General features: G+C 43.8%; 1 protein-coding gene across 3 annotated transcripts in view; it reads left to right on the plus strand.

Annotated features, from left to right (window-relative positions):
* Positions 1-1,157: 1,157 nt before the first annotated feature.
* GPRIN3 (GPRIN family member 3) overlaps positions 1,158-23,479 on the plus strand; it is an 81,625-nt gene continuing 59,303 nt past the window's right edge. Inside the window, exons 1-2 of one of the 3 annotated variants that reach the window (XM_051819568.2) lie at positions 1,217-1,355; positions 9,530-9,591. The gene's annotated coding sequence lies outside the window, so the exon portion shown is untranslated. Of the gene's footprint in view, positions 1,356-1,467; positions 1,606-9,529; positions 9,592-23,479 lie in introns of those variants that run through there. The other 2 variants (XM_008267607.4, XM_017347408.3) reach the window with 2 other exon arrangements.

Below are 23,479 nucleotides of genomic sequence, written 5' to 3' on the forward strand. Positions count from 1 at the left end.
AGCACTTTCAGCACAAGAGCCAAGACACAGCCTTAGCATCCTTCCTAACGCAGTCATTGGAGCTGACAAACGAAGAAGAAACATTTAAAACCCCTGAGCTAGTGGCTTGGAGAGTGTGGAGTTTTGGCCAACAGCATGGGCCTCACCAGGGAACTTTTAAGAAATGCATGTACTCAGGCCCACCCCAGTCCTACAGACTCACAGTTAGCATTTGAGTTCCCCGGGAGAATCCTGTGCCCTGGCTGAGAAGACGGAGTTTGGAGGGGTTTGAATCCCAGCTATGCAGATTCCTAAAGGACTGCCTCAAGCGATGTGTCTAAATCATTTAAGCTTCCCTGTCCACTATGTCTGGATGCAACCCACACCCACCACCTCTCAGTGCAACTCCTCCATGGGCTGTTGTGACAATTAGGCTGCAAGAAAGGCATTTTGCATAGTGTCTGCCAACAAATACTGTTAATAATAGTTCTTGTTATGGTATATTTTGCACCACCCACCAGTGCTAACCTTACTACACGTCCATTCACCACTTCTCAGCAGGAACCATTTCCAAAGCCATTCACGCCCGTGGGGGTGGACTGTGGGCTGCGAAAGGACAGGCATGCTGTCAGCAATGCCATCTCAGGGTACGCACCCCACGGGAAACATCGGCTTGTTGGGCTCCTTCTTTTCAGCTCGCCCCTGCACGTGGCTGCATTAGAAGCCACGGGCTGGAATCAGACTTGGCCTTGCAGTGTGGTGATCTGAGGGAGGGAGCAAGGGCAGGCATTCAGGCTGAGTCGCTCTGGCTCCCCAGCCCTTCCTTAAGCCCCTCCTTGACTTGGCTGCTCTCCTCGCAGCAGAACCAAGACCTGCCAGAACCCTGGCCAGTCCCACCTGGCGCACTTTCCTCCCGGGACCGGGAAGGCGGGGGAGGGGGCTCCGTAGGGGCGGGGCTCGGCGTCCCCTAGCGGCTACCGCCGGGGCCGCCGCCTGCCCAGCCCAAGCCCCCTGTACCCGGGCTCTGCCTGGGCAGCGCTGGACAAATGGGCGCAGCCCGGGCCTGACGGATGAGCCGCTGGACACGTGAACTCCCACCTCCAATTTGGCCCAGCGCCCGGCGGCGGCGGCTGCAGCGGCGCGCAAGGGGCAGCCGCGTCCCCGCCCCGCTGGCGCGCGCCGCCTCCGCTCTTTGCATAGTAATTTCAGTTGCTGATCTCCCAGAGCTTGCTCGCCTGAGCAGGACCGCAGGTCGCGGCCCAACGGAGCCCGCGGTGCGGCGCCCAGAGAGCTGGCGCCAGGGAGATGCGACGGGAAGCCCCCGCCACAGCGCAGGCGGTGGCCCCGCGGCGCCGGCGAGAGGCGGGCGGGAGCAGGTAGGCGACCTGAGGCCGCGCGAGGAGACGCCCCCCGCGCCACCTCCGCCCCGCGGCCGGCCCCGGGGACTCGAGCGTGGCTGGGTGCGCCGAGCCAATGGGGAGGGATTTGGTCCCACGGTTTTGCCAGGGGATCCTTTGCCTGTTGCTCGCGTCCCCATCCCATCCTGCGCTCCAGGAGGGGTGGACTTGCTCGCAGGTGATGGATTTCTCTGCAAGGTCATTGCTCCCTGACGCTCCGGCTGTAAAGGTAAAAGGGGAAGAAGCCTGCTGCTCTTTGGCGAAGGGATTTATAATCAGTCGGGTCCACAAACTGGGAGAATAGACGAATGGAGGGGTGTGTGTGTGTGTGTGTGTGTGTGTGTGTGATTTTTCTCATTTCCCCATGCTTATTCCCTGTAAGGTCAAAACCCTGTGGACGATATAATAGATATGCATTTATATGCGTGCGTGTTTATGGACACACATAGACACAGTTCCATGTACAGTTCTTCCCGAGGTAGCCAGAGGAAGGGCGGGCAGAGGTTGCTACAGGGAAATCATTGCAGAGACCTGTTTGGTGTCTAGAGGTGAACTTTGGAGCGACATTAAATCGGCATAGAGCCCGGGGTCGAGGAGTGGTTCTGTGGAAATGGGTTTTAGAAAGGTAAGAAGTGGATCTTCACACCACCCTGGCAGATGGCAAAGATGTAGGCAAAATTTCAGACGCAACAATGGACATTGGGAGAGGGGGTAAAAGGAGGACTCCTTGACCCACACTGGGAAGTGCATTTGAGGTGGTGGGGAGGCAGGGAATCCAGATCAGGCTTCAGGGGCCTCCTGGAGGCTCCTGGGTTGGGGGAATCTCTGCTTCGGGTGTAAGCAGTTCAAGGTGAAGGTGATGTGACTGTCCAGAAGGCAACTGAGGAGGGAGGAGGGGAGGGAGGGCTTGATGGGGGAGGCGAGAGACACGGCTCTGAGGCTCTGAGTGGTCACCCAAGCAGCAGCCAGCTTTTATTAAGGCATCTTCCTTCTCTCTCCTGTTCAAGCAGAACTTGGATCTGCTCCACTTAAATATTTTTTACAATACATCTGCTAAAGATTCGCTGGTCCATGTTTTTATTTTATTTTTGCAAGGAATCTGGGTCATGGTGGGACTAGAAGAAGCTGAAGTGTTTACAACACAGCAAGATTCAGAGAGGGAGTTGATGAAGGCTTAGCTTCATGAAATATTTACACATCTCTTGCGTGGGTTTTTGTTTGCTCTTGTTGGTGCTGATGCATATTTTACTTTGATAATGCTTTGAGTGTACTTCTCCCGAATGTGCTTATTTCCCAGTTAGAAACTAGTCTTTCTTTTCCATTGTGCTCACCATTGGCTGCCCTGAGAAACAATTGTGGGACTAAAGATACATGAGTCATAGCACAAAGAAGAAAATCTTCTCTGTTGCTATCCCCAAATAGCAGGAGTTTGCATTAGAGACTGTTCTTTTGAAATAGAGCCACAAAGAACATTGTTTTACCTTTGTGTGTGTGTTTAGTGGGGGCACTAGGTGGTTGATTGGTAAACAGACAAACATGTAATCCTTGCTTTTGTGAGTCTAGATGCTATATGATTGGAATTTATTTTGGAAACAGAGCAGAGGAGCCCATGGAGCGCCATGTATGCTGTGTTGTGGTGTGGTGAGGCTTCATCCGATCACTAACTAGACTTCTGTGAAAATGCTTAGGGAAGAAATGACAAGAGCCTCAGCCCCAGGGGAAGTGGAGGAGAAAAGCACTGTATGAATCAGATTGGACTCAAGTGGAGGGGAGGTGGATTCCACCAGGCTCTTTTGAAACTTGAGTGTTTTAATTACTGCAAAAGACTCGCTGGATGCGCTTCAGTATTTGTTCCTGCAACATTTTCTCGATTATGCTTCTTATACTCTTAAGAGAAACGTATTTAGATTTAGCAATGCTTCCCTGTGTGACTCTCCAGTCACCAAATCTGCAGCCGCCAGGGAAACACTAAAATATTGGTCACAGATTCACAAAAGCATCAAGTACCAGCCTCAGACAGTGAGGACACAATCTCATCCCAGCTCACACGCAAGCTCTGTCAGTGGCAGCTGCTTCTCCTCTTTTATGCATTTATTCACTCATTCACTTGTTCATTCATGCATTCAACATCCAAGCGCATTTATCCTGAACCAGATGTGGTCCTGGATTGTGGAATGGAAGATTGAACAGCACAGTCTCAGCCTACATATTTTAGAAGGAGATGGATAGAAACAGCTAGCTAAATGCTGTGACAGAGTGCTGAGGAAGCCAGATTGCAGAGGTGGCAAGGACATGGAAAGTTTCTCGGTGCCCTGATGGATAAGAGGAAGGAGAAGGAGACACGGAAAGGCATTTCAGATACCAGGACTGAAATATGCGGAGTCCCAGGAAAACAAGTAGATGGAGGTGGTTGGAGGATGGAGAGGGAGGCAAATGTGCCCACAAGCTCAAGTCCAGAGCTGCTACCTCAACTGGCCAGCAGACCCTTTGACATGCAGAAGTGAGGCAGACACATCTATCCTGAGGTTCTATGGTTCAGATTCCTCGAATATCCATCTTTCACATCCCTACAAACCATGGTTATCTTCATTTCCAATAGCCTGCTTAAAGAGGAGAAAAATCATAATTCTCTGTGCCTCAATGCCTTCATCCGTGAAATGTCTAACACTTATTTTGGCATATGGGAAAATAAAGAATGGCGATTTAAGTTTTCTAGAAATTCAGGAAATCTTGTTTTATGACATGGACATCAGGGAAAAGGGATGGAAAATATGTGTATTCCAAGCACTTAATTGCCCCAGATGACTCCCAAAGCAAATGTGTGAGAGTCTGAACACTTGAGTGGGCAAACAAGTAAATCAGAAACATGGGCTAAGGAGAGCCTGGAGGCCACATATAATTTTTAAATTATTTTTTCCATAGGAAAAATAGTCACAAGAGATCAGGAAATAATCAATAAGTACCCTTCTAGAATGGCACTTTTCAAATCATAGGTCCCAAGCACTGCGAAGTCAGTCTAGGTGGTCTGATCAGCAGTTTTACTCATGAAAATAAAATAGATTGGGGAAACAGCCAAAAAGTATGAATTAGTATTATGCATGGAGCTCTTCAATGTTTGTTTACATGTATGTGTATACTGGACTGATATGTGGAATGTGTCTCTTACATCATGTTCCAAAAAGTCCAGAAGCTCTTGCTCGAAGTGATACAAAGAAGGGATGCTTCCAGTTTGCGAAATGCCAAAAGGCGACAAAGAGGTATGATGTACTCACCTTTGTGCAATATTGTAAGTAACAAAACGCCTTATTGAGAAAGGCAAGACTCTGGCTATAAAATCAGAGAGCAAGATCTTGGGGACTTAATTTATCTGGAAGGGATTAAGGGGGAGATGGAACTTGAGCTAGTTTATGAAAGGCAGCTGGTGCGGGAAGGGATCCCAATCCAGGAGAAAGCAATGAATGAGGGGAGGTCTCTGAAATCTGTTTAAGAATCATTTAGAAAAGATGAGCTCATCATTGTGGCATTATGGGTTGAGTCGCCACCTGCAATGCCAACATCCTGTATGGGTGCTGATTTGTGTCCTGGCTGTTCCAATTCCCATCCAGCTCCCTGCTAATGTGCCTAGGAAAGTGGCAGAAGATGCCCAAGTGCTTGGACCCCTGCACGTGCATGGGAGATCTGGAAGAAGCTCCAAGCTTCAGGCTTTGGCCTGGCCCAGCCTGGGTAGTTGCAGCCATTTGGGGAATAAACCAGCAGGTGGAAGACCTCTCGATCTCTCTCTCTCTTTCTCTTTCTCTCTCTGATTCTCTCTCTCCCTCCCTCCCTCCCTCCCTCTGTCTCTGTAACTTAGTCTTTCAAATAAATAAAGTAAATTTTTTTTTTTAAAAAATAATTTAGAAAAGAAAAAATCCGGCGTCAATTTGGAGGAAGAAAATTGCACTAGAGTTTCTATTTAGACTGCAACCTTACTCAAATTGTTAATTATTTTTCAATAAATGTTATTGTGTATATTTAAGGTGTACAACATGTTATGAGATACATATACAACAAAATCTTTACTATGGGAAAAAGTTAATACAGCTATCATTCCTGTAGTCCCCCTTTCTTTCACTCTTCTCTACCTGAAAAAAAAAACAGCCATAATCCATTCATTTAGCAAAAATCCTTAATACAGTATGCTATTATAACCTTTATAATGTGGTACATTAGATCTTTAGACTTGTTCACCCTACAGATCTGCTATTTCGTATACTTTAACCTACCCAACTCCTCCCTGTACCCATGTGTCCTCCCCCCACCACACACACTTGTGGTAACCACTGTTCTATTCATTTATTTGATTTTTTTCCTTTTGAGTTGTTACTTATTTTATATCTAGGATTTCATTTCCTACTACTGCTGCTTTCAGAAAACCTAGCCAGATTGGCCATAACATCGTAAATCTGTCATTTCCGGCCAGCTTTTTATTTCTTTTGAGACAATCTACTGGTTGGGCCTTGATTCAATTGAATGTGATGATTGAACTACTGCAATTATGGGACACACCGCATTGCTGCATGATTATTTCGTGAGCTACAGTCAGAACACAGCTACAGTCATTGTCACCCAGGGGCAAGAGTGGTCAGCTGGTTGTGATACATTGAGCAAGAGCTTCCAGTCTCTTCAGTGCACCTCCTCTCACGAGCACCCCGTGTGAAGCACTGGCAGCTCTAGAAGATAAACTAAAGCAGCTGTAGCCATCCTCCCAGAAGGAAGAGCAGCATCTGCCATGTTTTCTCATTTTCCTTGCTTTGTGATACGTCCATCATCCTGGCTAAATATTTTTAAATTTTTACTCATTTATTTTATATAAAAAGCAGAGAGACAGACAGAGATCTCCCAGTGGTTAGTTTTTCAAATGCTACAACAGCCAGGGCTGGGCAAGGCAAATGTTAAGAGCCAGAGACTCAATTCAGGTCTCCCACATAGGTGGCAGGGACGTAAGTACTTGAATTATCACCTACTTTCTTCTAGTGTGTGCATTAGCAGGAAGCTGGAATTGGAAGTGGAGCTAGGACTCCAGTGCAGGCACTAGGATAAGGGATGTGGGTGTCCCAAACCATGTCTTAACAGCTAAGCCAAACTCCCCACTCAGTAAAATATTTACATATGTTCATGTGCAGTTCATTGTGTTTGGTGGTAGCCTAGTAGTTATTTCGAAGAGATCATGTTAGAGAAGAAAAATTTTACTTGTGTTTCTGAGAACTTTCTCGGTGGACTTCTTTCAGCTCTTGATACCTTTCCTGTAGAATAACACAATATTACGATATTGAGACCCTCTTGTGTATGGGGATACCTCTAACCAGAAAGCAATGCCAGCTAAATTTGACTCAGCTGCTTGAATGAGTTCATTTGGAGTACAATCAAATATGGACATTTGCTTTTTTATCAAAGATGAGAGGCCTCCCTTCATCTTCCTTTTCCACATGGGAGTATTTAGATTTGTGATCATCTAACTTGTTTATTTTTACAAAAGAGTCAAGTTTGGAATAATATAAATGTTTAGAGGATGCATTGAAACTGAAAAGACGTTTATTAAATTTCATGGGGAAAATATATATACTCTTACAATTTAAATTACTTCCAGTCTTGAATGCCAGTGAGAACATTTTTCACACTTTTTAACTGGGCACATTGAAGTTGGCAACACAGCAATGGCTTTCTAGTTTTTTCATGTCTGTAATTAGATTGTCAGCTTTATTTTGAAGCTCATCGTCTAATTGGGAGCCCAAATTATTATCACTGGGCAGAAATAACTGACCCTTGGCTGGAAGGTTAAACACAATTACTTCTTGAATCCTAATCGGAATCCAGATCTGAAGGTGGAATTTAGCAATCATGTAGCCAGACTTGGAAACCACTGCTTAATTTACACTTTTATTTACAAGGAAATCAGATAGTTGTAGATGGATCCTAAGGAAGTTAATAATTTGCCCCAGGTCATGGTTGGAGCTGCAATGGACTCTAGCACTCCTCTTTCTACTTCCCCACTGAGTCTCCTCCCAGCGCAGGTGCAAAATTGAGAGTCAACATTTTAAAGCCTTTCCTTTTCTTTAATATTTATTTATTTATTTATTTGAAAGGGAGAGGTGGGAAAATAGAGAGGAGAGACAGAGAGAGAGATCTCCCATCCGTTGGTTCACTCCCCAAATGACCACAATGGCTAGGAATGGGCCAGGAGCCTGGAACTCCATCAAGGTCTTCCACATGGATGGCAGGGGACCAAGTACTTGGGCTGCTACTTTCCTAGGTGCATCAGCAGGGAGCTGGATCAGAAGTGGAGCAGCCAGGACTCAAAAAGGCACTCATATAGCCGGCACTGTGGCTCAGTAGGCTAATTCTCCACCTGCGGCGCCAGCACCTTGGGTTCTAGTCCCGGTTGGGGCGCCAGTTCTGTCCCGGTTGCTCCTCTTCCAGTCCAGCTCTCTGCTGTGGCTCGGGAAGGCAGTGGAGGATGGCCCAAGTCCTTGTGCCCTGCACCCGCATGGGAGAAGCACCTGGTTCCTGGCTTCGGATCGGTGCAGCGCTGGCCGTGGCAGCCACTTGTTGGGTGAACCAACAGAAGGAAGACCTTTCTCCCTGTTTCTCTCTCACTGTCTAAATCTGCCTGTCAAAAAAAAAAAAAAAAAAAAAAGGCACTCATATCTGATCCTGATGTAGCAGGCCGCAGCTGGCAGCTTAACCCACTGCCCCACAATGCCAGCCCCTTGTAAAAGCCTTTCTAAATTGTGCTTCAAATGCAGTGACCTCCATCTCTGTCCTCAAGAATCTGATGTTGTAGATAAACTGTGGAGATTGGGTGGCTGATCTGAGACAAGACTTTTTCTTGGCCTTACACACCCACCAAATTCCATTTAAAAATTGGACCCTAAACAGAGTGGAGACCCTAGCTGCTGCTAGGGAAGATTGATTTGGTTAGGATTCACAGCCCTGTGACACATGCAGAACTGAGAAAAACCTTGGAAGCTGGCAATAAAAACCTTTAAAGTCACAGGCATCTCCCCAGGGACCTTGGTGATGCTAATTCAGTAAGGGACAGCTGGACAGAAATCTCCAAAGCCCCTGAAAAACAGTACTTGCATCAACGAATTTGCTGGGGAAAAAAGTTGCAGAGAATCCTCTTTTAAGCATGAATTGCAAACAGTGCTAGATCTAGTTTATGGGGAATAAGCAAATGCTATACTTGGGGGTGGGGGTGGGGGAACAGCCTTACCCGTCACATGAAATCATTTGGTCTGGGCCTGCCAAGGCAAACTCAGGAAGGACTTGAAATTCAGTAATTCTATGGCAGGTTAATTCTTAAGTTGATAATTTTGTGTGGCCCGCAAATGATTTTGTAAACATTCAAATGGCCCTTGGCAGAGGGAAAAAAACAGAATCAATTGATAGATTCTTGATAGTTTTTCAGAGATATTGATTTCTAAATAACCTAAAATTTGAACAACTATACTGTGTTTATGGGAGGTTCTTCTCTTTCTTTAAAATGCGCAATTTTGATTAAACAAAATGCTTGAGGGAATAAAGCATGTAAACTATATTTTCTGAGTAATCGGAGCGTCTCTACTTTGTTTGAATTGTCGTTGAAAATTTTCCTACAGTCCACCGCCTGTGCCTATGGGTCTGCCTTCGTAAGTACAATATGCCAGATATTATCAGGATTCAGAATTCTGCATCACCTCCAGGTTCTTATTCTGAATTATGGCTGTGTGGGACAGAAATGCTAAATATAATGTAAAGGGTTATTTCTTCTTTTTCTTCCTTTATGTTCTGTGATATGAATGTAATTTTTCATGATATGTTTTTTAAAAAAACTTTCATTTAAAATGCAAAAGATATTTTGTTCATCGCAGGCTCCACTTTGTTGGAGCTTGGTCTTTGTGCTTGCCATCACATCATTTTGAAATGCTCATTCCATCACTCTAAATGAGTTGCTCAACCCACTTAAAACATGGTTCAAAGCTCCATTAGTTCACAAAACCCTTCCTGATCCTAAAGCCCCATGTGCAAAACTCTCTTGTGCACAACATGGATTTTTTTAATTTATACTTAGTTGTATTGTTCTTTAAACATGCCTTTCTTTGAATTCACCTATAAATTATTTCTCCTTGAAACAGTGCCTGTGAAAATGCAGCAACTAGAACTTTAATGGCTACTAAGAATTTTAAGCAGAGCTAAGGTTAGTAATGAGTGTACATTTTCCCCTGCATCCTTGGGTGAGTGAAATTGCTTATGACAAATGGGCGTGGACAGTTTTTCTTGTTCTCATGTCGAACATGTTCGGAATGCAGTCAGAGAGTAACAATCCGTCAATGCCAGGGTCAGAGGCTTGACTCTGATGAAGGAAGTGAAAATGCACTTGCAATCTCCTTTCTCATGGGGGATGATTTCTTATCTGCACGTATGTATTCTCAGAGCAGAAGGCAGCTTTGTCATGAGCATCTGAGAGCCCTTGGTGCACATCAGTTACCGTGGCTGGATGGGCCTCAGGTTTGGGACCTGATCAGAATATAAAAATAGGCAGGACAATCATGTCCCACATTTATTAAGCCAATATTTAAAATTCATAAAATTCGGGCCAGAGCTGTGGCACAGTAGGTTGATCCTCCGCCTACGGCACCAGCATCCCATATGGACACCGGTTCTAGTCCTGGCTGCTCCTCTTCCAATCCAGTTCTCTGCTGTGGCCTGGGATAGCAGTGGAGGATGGTCCAAGTGCTTGGGCCCTGCACCCACATGGGAGACTGGAAAGAGGCTCCTGGCTCCTAGCTTCGGATCAGCGCAGCTCCAGCCATTGCGGCCATTTGGGGAGTAAACCAGCAGACAGAAGACCTTTCTCTCCGTCTCTCTCTCTCTCTCTCTCTCTCTCTCTCTCTCTCTTTCACTCTCTGTAACTCTACCTCTCAAATAAATAAATAAAATCTTTTTAAAAATTCATAAAATTTGTTCTACCCTAAATGTAAAGGCAACTTACACTGTCTGGGCTGGAGCTCAGTAACAGCAAATGCCACCTCTTCACTTCACTACAGTCCCCTCTTCTCCCTGTTGTCTCTCTTACAGTGATGCTTCCTGGAGGACACTTGTACTCCACAGCTTCACTTCACTGTCTTGCCTACCTGGTACCTGTAGGTACCATGTTTGTGAAGTCTGTACGAGGTACAGAATGCCATGAAAGTGATATGTCCAAATAAAGTGGAGAAGTCATTCTATGGATATAGTTAACTCCCATAAAGCACAGTGAGAGTCTACAAAGTTTTCATATATATATTCCATGAACGTTTAATGCCTGCAAATGTAGTTGATCTTGTCTGCGAGCAAGAGAACAGTGAGGTCCTTCATTTGTCTATTTGTTTGCTTGCATTTTACTATAATAAACATGGCAAAGAAAAAATATTAACAGTTTAACAGTGATTTATGTGTTCTTAACTTTAAAGACCTGTGCCTAAGATTTTGCATTGGATTGTTTTATGTAGCTTTGTTTGTTTAGTTATTTATTTTGTGGGTTTGTTGTTGTTGTTGTCTTGTTTTCCTTTGAGAGACAGAGGTTCCATCTGCTAGTTCTCTCACCCAGTGCTTACAAAGGTCTTTGGCTAGGCAGGGCCAAAGCTACAAGCCAGTAACACAACCCAGGTCTCCCATGTGGGTGGCAGGAGCCCAATTCCTTGAGCCATTACTGCTGCCTCCCAGGGTGCACATTAGCAAGAACTTGGAGTTAGCAGCAGACCTGAGACTTAAACCCAGGCACACCGATGGGGGATGCGTGTCTTACCCAGTGACTTAACTGCCAGCCAGACAGCTGTCCTTTGTTTTACATATTTTTAAGTGCACCATACTTTTGTTCTGTGTGCAACTTTTTACATGGACACCAAACTTGCAGAGCCTGCAGCAAACTCAGAGCATATCCCAATCTTTCAAGTATTGATATATTCTTTTTTTTTTATTTTTTTTATTTTTGACAGGCAGAGTGGACAGTGAGAGAGACAGAGAGAGAAAGGTCTTCCTTTGCCGTTGGTTCACCCTCCAATGGCCGCCGCTGCAGCCGGCGCACCGCACTGATCCGATGGCAGGAGCCAGGATCCAGGTGCTTTTCCTGGTCTCCCATGGGGTGCAGGGCCCAAGCACCTGGGCCATCCTCCACTGCACTCCCTGGCCATAGCAGAGAGCTGGCCTGGAAGAGGGGCAACCGGGACAGAATCCGGCGCCCCGACCGGGACTAGAACCCGGTGTGCCGGCGCCGCAAGGTGGAGGATTAGCCTATTGAGCCACGGCGCCGGCAATCAGGTATTGATATATTCTATTTAGTAGCTCCAGCAGCTGAGATCAATGGTCAAGCGTCCTATTGACTCATATCCCACTTTGTGGCTGCATCTGTGCAGCTGAAATATGTTCACTGAATGACAGCACTTGGCTGTGTTTGCAATCCATCTCGAGCTGGTCAGATCACCGCACAGACTGACCACCGATCATGTGGAACTGCTCTGTTCAAGGTGGCTAACAATGAGGCGACTGCCAGAGGTTGCAAATGAAGACAAATGCCCTCGGAGAGAAGATGGAAAACCCAGGCAAATCTCCAATAGAAAACTCTCTCTGAAATCGCTCTTTCTTTCTCAACCTCTGCTGCTCTCCTTCCTCACACACACTTCACCGCGTACCACCCCCTCATCATGCCTCCTACTTTACTTCTAAAAACATCCTCTCATCTAATTATTAATCCTAAAGTGTCGGTGCCTCAGTACCTTCACTCCAAGAAGACAGGGCTGAAAATAGCATCAATTGAAGCTACCAGAGGACACAGTGCTACAGCAACTCTGCTGCTTTTGGAGAGAGTGACATTTCCTTGTGGAGTGATGACCCAGTGTTAAAGGGTTGGGCACTATGTCACCTGACATGTATTGATGATGTATCAGAAACCCTAGGTGTTAAAGATCTTTAAGGATAAAGTTACCTTTTCCTATCAGATTTTTATGTGATGCAAACCTAGTTACACTGAACCATCTATGCTCTTTGAAGAAACTCTTCTCCTCCTATTCCTCTGGTGGTTATTCTGGCATGTGAAACTGTAATGATGGATCTTTTTAAAGATCATCCCTCTGGGGTTTGTGGCTTTTGAGTGGTGAGGCTAACAGTCTCAGAGAGGAGTGGTAAAAGTTCATAACCTGAGCTGGACTGGATCAAGGGACATCAGTCCCTTTTGTTTTGCAAACTACATCAAAGCCCTCCTCCAACTGGAATTAGGAATTTCTTTGGGAGATGAGATATAGAATGTGGAATGGGATTGGCAGGATGCCCTGTTTTAAGGAAGGTAGATTCCATGGATCATTTAATAAACCTGCACTGAGCATTTAATTTTTTTAACTTTTATTTAATAAATATAAATTTCCAAAGTACAACTTTTTGGATTATAGCACTTTTCCCCCTATAACCTCCCTCCCGCCCACAACCATCCCATCTCCCACTCCCTCTCTCATCCCATTCACATCAAAATTCATTTTCAATTATCTTTATATACAGAAGATCAACTTAGTATATACTAAGTAAAGATTTCAACTTAACATTTATGTTAAATCCTGTGCTATGTGCTAGGAATTCAGTGTTGAATGAAACATAGCCTGAACTCTTAAATAACTCCCAGATCACTGAAATAGTTAAAATTATTAATAGAACGGGCTCTTCTCCTGTTCAGCATCTCAGGGAATGCCCCTCGTACCCTAACAGCCAGAGCTGCTCCTCTGTCTCAACCAAGCTCCCCCTACCTGTCTTCTCCTTCCTGTAGGCCCCCGCAAGCCAGTTTCATTTCCGTTTCTCCCCTTCAGCTTCACCACCTGCTTGCCACACCTGGTTCCTTTCTTATCAGCAAAGCCAAGTGGAAAACTAGGGGAAGTCTTCCCAGTACCACACTTGCTGCTTAATGTTGTAGAAAATCCCAACACAGACGCACATATTTCCAACTTTGTCCTAATGAAAATGCGATGGGTCCCAGTGGGGACAGAGGAGCAGTTGTAGGGGCAAGAACTCTTGCCAGTGCCTGCTGCTGCCTGCTCCCTTACGCTCTAGGAAGTCTCTTCCTTGTGAGCACCCCAGAACCCCAATGTAACTTCAGCCCTCCTTTCTGTTCCTAGCCATGAAAACATCTACAAATACAAGTGAGATGAGTAAGAGTGACATTATTGTAGAAATAACTTTATTATCGAGATTGGTATAACTGACACTAGAGAAAATTGCTCTAAATTATTCCTTTAATAAATCACTGCTGTCACAGGAACTTTATCATTGCTTGTAAATTGTTTTCGGTACACTGGTGTGCTTTAAGACTATTTAAAGGCTCCTATTTTAAATCATTGCTTAGACTTTCAGGGGTCATGTCCACCCATGGGGGATGATCTTGAACCAGATTATTACTAGGGAATGAGCCCCTTCCTGGTTACCAGGAATACCTGGCAGTTTCCGTGGCTGCTCTGTGAAATACCCCATGCCCTGTGGCTATCTTTTGTTCCCTAAGAAAGTGCTCATCCCTCTTCATCGTTCTTCCTTTCAGAGGTAGTTCATACCTCTGGAGTGCAAGTGATTCCACCTCTGTGTATTCACCATGACGGGGGAAGGAGCCCCCATGCCTTGCGATTCACTGGGGAGCGACATTGGGAAAATGAGAGAAAGGGGAGCGGTGTGTTGTTGTGGCTCAGTAGGTTAAGTCGCTGCTTGCCTACATCCCGAGTTAGAGTGCCAGCCACTCCGCTTCTGATCTGGCTTCCTGCTGATGCATCCTGGGAGGCAGTGGATGATGTCCCAGGTGCTTGGGCCCCTGCAACCCATGAGGGAGACCCAGACAGAGTTCTGGACTCTTGGCTTTAACCAGGCCTAGCCCTGGCTCTTGAGACCATTCAGGGAGTGAACCACAGACCAGAAGGTCTCTATCCCTCTGTTACTCATTCAAGTAGATGAAAATAAGTAAATAAATATTAAGGACAAAAAATAATTAAAGCTAAAAAGGAGAAGGAAGAAGGCACCTTGGTTGTAGAACTAATGCTGCCGAGTGGAAAAGAATGAAAGGCCAACCAAACACAAGGGGAAAGAGAGTGCAAAATCCAGGACAGGGGGAGCAAGAGGCTAAGGAGAACCCTTTGGCCTCCTCTTTGCCCTACAGCATAGGAGAACACTAATACACTGAGCTTCATCCAGCTATTTTCCAGAGTACTGGCAAGGGACAATGCATTTGCAAACTCTCAGAGCTTCCTTCTTTAGGTTTTCCTGCCTGGGCATCCTGCTCATTTAAACAAATCTATGAAATTTCCTTTTCCTCCTTCTAGAGGTGAGGAAGTGGTTTTAATGACGGCTCCACGGTCTCACACGTGCTTGACTGCGCTGTTTCTGAATTCAGGGTCATCCAACCTCCAAGGCCGGGGCCTCACCACCCTGCTATGCTGCAGTCCCCTGCCAGGTGTGGGTGATTTCAGAGAAGTTATAAACTCTGGGTCAGAAATTGAGGAATAGGCAGGATTTCACGGGCTGCTTTCTTCTGCCTTGGGTTTCATTTTGCAGTGCTAAAAAGACAAACAAAAAAATATGAAAGCTTCTGAATTAGTAGTAAGGCTCTTTTCTTTTTTTTTTTTTTTTCTTTTTTTTTTTTTTAACCAGAGTGAGTTTTAAAGACAGACATTTTCAGTTAAAACTGGAAATCACCACACAGGCAAATTGGCAAACAGGACTTTTTAACAAAACATCCAGGTGACACATGTGTTCAGCAAACAGCATTTCTTTGTTTCTCAAAAGAAAAACCAAACATATTTCATACAGTCACGTGCAGGAGCACGCAACACACAGAGGCATACACCAGGCACGGAGAAGCCAGGCATGTGTCTGTTTAACTCTGCCTGCGGACTTTGGACCTAGAAACTATTTATAGAGCTAGTGTTTCCGTGATTGATGTGTTAATCATAGACATTCATTTACTTATGAAAGTTAAGCAATTCCTTGTTGTAGCTTACAGTAAGTGTCCTAGTTGCAAAATGACTGGGGGAAAAAGGTAATCTATGCACAGGAAGCCCACTGGAGTCAAATTCTTACTTAAAACTACAGTTCTTATGAGTTAATGATTCTTCATAGGACTTGATGGCCATACCTATGTCTGTCCCTTTTGAAAATGAAAATTCACTCATCGTAAAAAAAAAAAAAAAAGCCACAATTTCTGCCTTATATTTTTTAGTTCCCTCATAAGCAATTTATTTTTCCTTTTGTAAATTTTTAATTAATTTTTTTTATATATTTGACAGATAGAGTTAGACAGTGAGAGAGAGACAAAGAGAAAGGTCTTCTTTCCGTTGGTACACCCCCCAAGTGGCTGTCATGGCCGGAGCTATGCCGATCCGAAGCCAGGAGCCAGGTGCTTCTTCCTGGTCTCTGATGCGGGTGCAGGCGCCCAAGCACTTGGGCCATCCTCCACTGCCTTCCCAGGCCACAGCAGAGAGCTGGACTGGAAGAGGAGCAACCGGGACTAGAACCTGGCACCCATATGGGATGCTGGTGCCTCAGGCAGAGGATTAACCAAGTGAGCCACAGCGCTGGCCCCTTTTTGTAAATTTTTAAAAATTTGTTTATTTGAGATGCATCAAGACAGGAAAAAAAAAAAAAAAAAACAGAGAAAGAAAGAGAGAGAGAGGAGACTTTCATCTGCTGGTTCACTCCCCAAATGCCCACAATGGTCAAGGTTGGGCCAGACTTAAAACCAGAGCCTGGCACTCCATCTTGGTCTCCAACATGAGCGGCAAGAGCCCAGGTGCTTGCATCATTACCACTGCCTCTCAGTTTCACCATTAACAGAAGCTGGGGTCAGGAACCCGTGCCAGACTCAAACTAGGCATTCTGATATGGGACATAAACATCTTAACCACTAAGCTAAACACCTGAGCTAAGTTTTTTCAATTTAAAAAATCGACAGTAGTCTCCTAAGATACTAGTCTTACTCCCAGACTCTTGTCATCAGTCTGGAATGTCTCTGCATCTTGTGACAATTCAAAATTCGGATTCTTGGTTCCAGGGAGTAGCACTGCTTATTGAAGACAAATTTGCAGCAATGTTCTGTGAGATGGTATTTGGTGGTGCACAGATTTATTTTTATTTTGGTAGATATGAACTTCTTTTAATATAGAAATAAGTACATTTTTAAAAAATAATGTGCTATAAAAATATATAACCACCATGTCAAACAAGTGATTTTCACAACACTCATTTTTCTTTTTTCTTTTTTCTTTTTCTTTTCTTTCTTTCTTTCTTTCTTTTTTTTTTTTTCTTTGACAGGCAGAGTTAGACAGTGAGAGAGAGAGACAGAGAGAAAGGTCTTCCTTTTTCCGTTGGTTCACCTCCCAAGTGGCCGCTATAGCCAGTGCGTTGCAGCCAGCGTGCTGCACCAATCCAAAGCCAGGAGCCAGGTGCTTCCTCCTGGTCTCCCATGCAGGTGCAGGGGCCAAGCACTTGGGTCATCCTCCACTGCCTTCCCGGGCCACAGCAGAGAGCTGGACTGGAAGAGGAGCAACTGGGAACAGAATCCGGCGCCCCAACCGGGACTAGAACCCAGAGTGCCAGCACCAGGTGGAGGATTAGCCTAGTGAGCCACGGCGCCGGCCTAAAGGTCTTCCTTTTACCATTGGTTCACCCTCCAATGGCTGCTGCGGCCGGTGCACCGCGCTGATCCAAAGCCAGGAGCCAGGTGCTTCCCCCGGTCTGCCATGTGGGTGCAGGACCCAAGCACCTGGGCCATCCTCCACTGCCTTCCCAGGCCACAGCAGAGAGCTGGACTGGAAGAAGAGCAACCGGGACAGAAGCCGGCACCCTGACAGGGACTAGAACCCGGGGTGCCGGCGCCACAGGCAGAGGATTAGCCTATTGAGCAAGGCTCCGGCCCTAAGGACTAGGCTAATATTTTCAGTTGGGCCACCTAAAGTTAATGTAATGAAAAAGTTAAAAGAATGAATAAGAAGCACATAACCATGAAAGTAATACAAAAATGTCACAATCTTGAAAGTGGAGCAAAAAGTCATGTCATCATTGCCGAGGGCTGCTCAGATTTTCTCTAGAAATGAGGTGATCGCTCCAAAAATCCCTATGAACAAGTTCAGCTCTAATGCCCTCCTTCCTATTTTTTATTTAAAGTCACATTTTTATTCCTTGTTCTTGGGCATGTTTCCTGGATTATAGGTATCTATAGCCTGTTTTAGAAGTTAGCCAAACCTTCTTATCTCTGTTTCCATCACTAGCACTGTGCCTTCATTCAGTTACGAAGGCACTCAGAATACAAACGCCCTAGTACTTGGTGTGTACCCCTATCATGTGGGCATGAAAGGAAGCTACAGAGTTCTTTACCTCTGACATCTCTGGACATGTGTCAGTGATTCAGACTGAGGTTAAAGCCCTTGAGAAGGGCCTGATGCTGTGGCATCGTGGGCTAAGTGTCCACCTGTGGCGCCAGCCTCCTATATGGGTGCAGATTTGAGTCCCCACTGCTCCACTTCCGATCCAGCTCTCTGCTATGGCCTGGGAATCAGCCCAGCTCTGGTTGTTGCTGCCATTTGGGGAGTGAACCAGCAGATGGAAGACCTTTTTTTCTTTCTCTCCCTCTCTCTGTCCGTAACTGACTCTCAAATAAATAAAATCTTAAAAAAAAAAAAAAAAAAAAACAGCCTTTGAGAGCCCTAGACTTCTGCTGTAATTAACCTTTTCTTTGTACTTCCTGGATGACTACCGTATGTTCAGTGGAAAGTCCTTTCAATGATAAAATGCATGTTTGAGGTTCATATTAAAAACTTTGTAAATGTGTTGCTACAAATCCTGAATGAGATTATACAGGGGAATGGAAAAAGGGGTTTTTACATCTCATAGCTACAAGCATCTACTTCATGAACCATTTCGAATATGGGTACAAAAAAAAAGAGCTGGTACTTTCATGAATTTAGGGTAGATGTTATTACAACTTTTGTCAGTTGAGAAATTTTTACAATTCTGAGTCAAATGAGGAATTTTAATACTTGGCAATTTTTTCTAATCAGCTAGTTTGAGGGGAAAATCATGTATCGATAGTGCTTATTGCTATTGACCCCCCCAAACAAGTGGTTAAGGTGTGACTATTAGTATGATTATCTTTCCTGGAAAATTTGCTTTGAGAAACCTTGCTAAAATTGTTTTAGAGCACCTGTGTATGGTGAGGATAAGTTGTCACAAGCATCTATAAATCTGTCTTATGCTAGCCAGCAATTCATGAGACCGAGTAGTATGGGTGAGTAGTGGAGAAGAGGATATAGCTGTGGTTTCCTGCTCGAGTTTCTATATAATAGTGAAAAAACATGAGAGGATGCTTTTTTCTTTTTTGTAAAAAAACAGGAAACTGCAATGTGTTCTTTACCTAGTTCAGTTGATGTCTAAAACAGACGTGTCTGTGTGCCAACATGGGAAGATGTAAAAATGAAAAGATGCATCCCTGCTTATAAGGGCCATAAAATCTTCAGATATTAAATAAAATATTCAGAATTTAAGATATTGAAATACTGAGAGCAATATTCATTTAGCCTAAGTGCATATACATTGTGGTAAAAATTGATTAGTGGAAATTATTTTCAAAATTTTAATGTTTGTATCTTATCATGAGAATGTATAACTTTCCAAGTGTCACATTAGAACATACAGCTCTAGAAACATACAGCTGTAGAAACAGTTAGCTCAGGTGACTTTTAACTCTAATTATTACACTAAAGTTCAATTCGTTTGCTAGTTTCTCTCTGGTCTCTGGTCACGGACCAAACTCCCAATTTCCCAGCCCATTAGTTTTAAGGGGAATTGGGCAAAAGAACATATCACAAATCCCAACTTCAAGAACAAGGTTAAATAAAACAATGTTCTTGGGAACAACAAATCAGTATAGGTTTGTAAATTTTTGAAAATCATGCACAAAAGAATATTTGCAACTAAGTACCTATTCTGAGTAGGAAATACTTAATGGAAGCAATCTTGTTTAGGGAGCAGAACCACTAGGGTGATATGGAATAAGGAATACATTTTAGACCTCACACATTGAGAGGAGCTCTGCATCTGGTGTCACTGGAGGTTAGCAGAGCTGGATTTTGGGAAGAAAAGCTGGATTTAAAGCAGAGTTTAGATAGGACAAACTGGAACCTGCAATGCAAATGGAAACTCATAGCAAAAGCTAGACTCTTTGTTTGAGTCATGCCTCTCCAATCTCAGAGACCCAGATAACCATAGAAGGAGCTGGCAGTCTTCACTGCAAAGATGTTTGTGCACCTGGTGGGTACAGATGCCAACAGAGGGGATCTGGTGGGAGCCCAATGTCTGGCAGTCTGGCTGCTACCTGGCTGACATCAACCAAGGAGGTCGGCTCCAGCACTGGTTCTACACCAACCTTCTGTGCATGGTGTTGCTATTTCACTCCTGCCCTCCAAATTTCACGTCAGTTTTTCTTGTAGCCAACTATAATGAAGAACATTTTAGGAGCTGGAATTCTGGGGATGGGTTTCCACCTGATCAAATGGGTCCCTGGTACAAAACCACCACAGCAGCTGGCCACCAAAAACATGGGCAGGAAGTTTGTTTGTTTGTTTGTTTTTGACAGGCAGAGTGGACGGTGAGAGAGAGAGAGACAGAGAGAAAGGTCTTCCTTTTGCCGTTGGTTCACCCTCCAATGGCCGCTGCGGCCGGCGCATCGCTCTGATCCGAAGCCAGAAGCCAGGTGCTTCTCCTGGTCTCCCATGGGGTGCAGGGCCCAAGCACTCGGGCCATCCTCCACTGCACTCCCTGGCCACAGCAGAGAGCTGGACTGGAAGAGAGACAACCAGGACAGAATCCGGCGCCCTGACCAGGACTAGAACCCGGTGTGCTGGCACCGCAGGCGGATTATTGAGCCGCGCTGCCAGCCCTCCCTTGGTTTTGAGTTCTACAAGGAACCTCTCTACTCAAAATTCTGAATCCATTTCACTCATGGATTATGTTTAAGAAGTCTTCTCCTATTGTCTTCTGCAGACTCACAAACCTTCTCCTATATAAAGTTATAAGTTTGTTGGTTTACATCCATTCAAAAATTGCAGTTTCAGGCTTGCACATTTGATATAGCAGTTGGGACACTGCTTGAGACACCTGTAACCCATATTGGAGCAGCTAGGTGGAGTCCAGTTTCCTGCTAATGCACACCCAGGGAGGCAGCACATGGTGGTTGAAGTACTTGGATCTTTACCAACCATGTGGAAGACCCAGACTGAATTTCCTGCCCCTGGCTTTGGCCTGGCCCTGCCATGGCTGATAAAGGCATTTGGGGTCTGAATCCATGGATGGGAAACCTCTGCCTCTGTCACTGTGCCTTTCAAATAAAAATAAGTAATTTTTTTTTAAAACTAAAGTTTCAGAAGAAGTAGCTATAAAGAAGTTTCAATATTCATGTCTTATATGCCCCTGAGTACATCTCTCTAAAGGATACATCATCTTGCAATATAAAAGTGAGTGAGATTAACTTTGGCACATGGCTGGGTGATGTAGTGATGAACATATTTTCTGCCACAATAGATTCCAAACTCCATTTTTAGATTTCCGTAGGTGCTACAGAAACTTTGTATAATATAATATTACAGCAAAGCAAAAGCTCTTATAGAAAGAAATTGCTTTCCCAGTATTTTTTTATGTTTTTTTTTGTTTGTTTATTGTGTTTTGAGACTCTTGCTTGTAAGGACATAAAAGGAGACTCCAAAGAGTTCATGATAAAAGTAAGAATTAAAAGACAAATTTACTTTGCTGCAAAAAAATCTTGAAACCCATGCATCATTTTTTCACACTATGCATTTTCCATGAATTTTTTGAAAAACCTGAAAGTGCTTTGGTTGCAGTATGCAGTGATGAGTTTACCAATGGTGGAAGTGTTCAACCAGGTGCTATAGCCTGGATTCTGGCAATGAATAGGAGTCTGACCCTTGGCTCTTGTGAGAATCAACCTATTTTCAGGATTCTTGGGGTCTTTGTCAGGGACTCTCCAGCTCTTCTTTTTCCCTAATTGATAAATTATATTGACAGAGCAATCTCCCCACATCTTGCCTCCCCCGTTACAACATTTTATCTCTCACCTAAATTCAGCACACTGGAATGCAAGTAAATAGTCTAATTCATAAAATAAATAAATAAATAAGGGATAATGTCTTACTTAAGCATGAGTAAGACAACCCTATCTTTAGTACAGTGCAAGAAATCTTTTAGTCAATATTTCACCATCCCAACTATATTCTTCAATTTACTCCTTGCTAAAGTATGAAAACCAAAATTTTTCCTTAGACAAATATCCATAAAATCAAATAAAATGGGGAAAATCCATAAAAAGGGAGGAAAGTACATAGTTTTATAAAAATTTCTTTTATATTTCACCCTTGATAAAATTAAGCAATACTAGATTGGCCTTGGAACTCATTGTATCACTGTATGTGTTGATTTAATCTGATCATTTAGAAGCTTTTATTTAAGTAGCATGTACTGTTTACCATTTTATTATAAATACCTGTGTTGGGGTGAAGTAACAGCATCACATATACAATGATGACTAAAACATATTCTTGACCCACAAAGAAATCTGTAATCTACGGGGAGAGAGAATAAAAAGAAACAAGTGAAGGGAGGGGAGGAAGCATTGAGTGTAGGCTTAATATGCAATAGAAATATTCTGGTTCTAAAAAGATAAAGCTTGAAAATTCCATTGCACATTACTCATCTGTAATGGCAAAGACAAAAATAAAACAAGAAAACCAACATAAAACCTTGACAATATCAAGTGAATGTTGGCAAGGATGTGAAGGAACTGGAACTCTCCTATGTTGCTGATGAGGATTCAGACTGGCACTGCCCCATGGGAAATATTTTCTGTTTCTTATTATGTTATATGTTCTCATCATATGACCTGGCAAGCTTACTCCTATTTAACTAAGTGAAATGAAAACCTGTATTAACACAAAAACCTATCAATAATGACTGTATTCATAATCACCCAAAATAGGAAATAGCCCAAATGTCACTTACTAAGAAATGAGTGCAAAAACAGTGTCACATTCATGCAGTAAAATACTACCCAGTAGTTAAATTGAATAAATTATTGGTACACAGAACCACAGGAATGAATCTCAAATATAATTATGCTAATTAAAGGAGCCAGACTCAAACATCTGCATACTTGTATATTTACATGACATTATGGAGTCAACAGAACTATAAAGCTGGACAAGAGATCAGTGTTAAGGGTGAGGAAGAATCTGACTATAAAGAGGTAATCAAAGGGAGTTTATTTAGGGGTTGTGGGATTGCAAGTACTCTTTTACTTACAACGAGTATACATTCTGATAAATCCATTGTAAACTGAAGATATCATAATCTGAAAAAACTCTTAATACATCCACCATAGTGAACATCCTAGCTTAGCAACACAGCCCATTATACAGTGTAGGCTGTTTTCCCTCATGATCATGGGCTAACTGGGGGTTGTGGCTGCTGTCACTTCCTAGCGTCACAAGAGAGGATCATACTGCATATTGCTAGCCTGGGAAAAGATCCAAATTCAAAATGTGGAGAATAGTGTCTACTGAATGTGTATCACCGTTGCACCATCTGTAAAGTCAAAAAAAATTAAGCCAAGAGCCCTCTGTCTTCTATATCTTGATTATGTTGGTGGTTATACATTAGGCATTACCAAAACTCATAGACCTATCCATCAAGAAACAGCAGATAGAACTGTATACAAATTGTTTCAGTTTCAATTCTTAAAAAAAAATCCAGCCTAGAATCATGGTCAAGAGCATTGAAGCCCCCTGGTTCTGAGGTCCAAAAGGCAGCCATATGGAGAAGACACTAATCCTGTTTCTTGTTTATTGACACAGAAAAATGTGCAGTCTGAACAGATTTGCACTCTGATGTCCAGAAATCTTGGGTTAGTTCCCATCTCAAAACTCTCTTTAAATGGACACAGGCAAGTATCATGGGACCTTGGTTGTCAGCTGATAATTCTGTTGCCTAAAATAATGTTCCCTGTCTGTTGAACATGTGTGGGA

The sequence above is a fragment of the Oryctolagus cuniculus genome, chromosome 8, assembly GCF_964237555.1.
Source record: "Oryctolagus cuniculus chromosome 8, mOryCun1.1, whole genome shotgun sequence".
Classification (NCBI taxonomy): Eukaryota; Metazoa; Chordata; class Mammalia; order Lagomorpha; family Leporidae; genus Oryctolagus; species Oryctolagus cuniculus.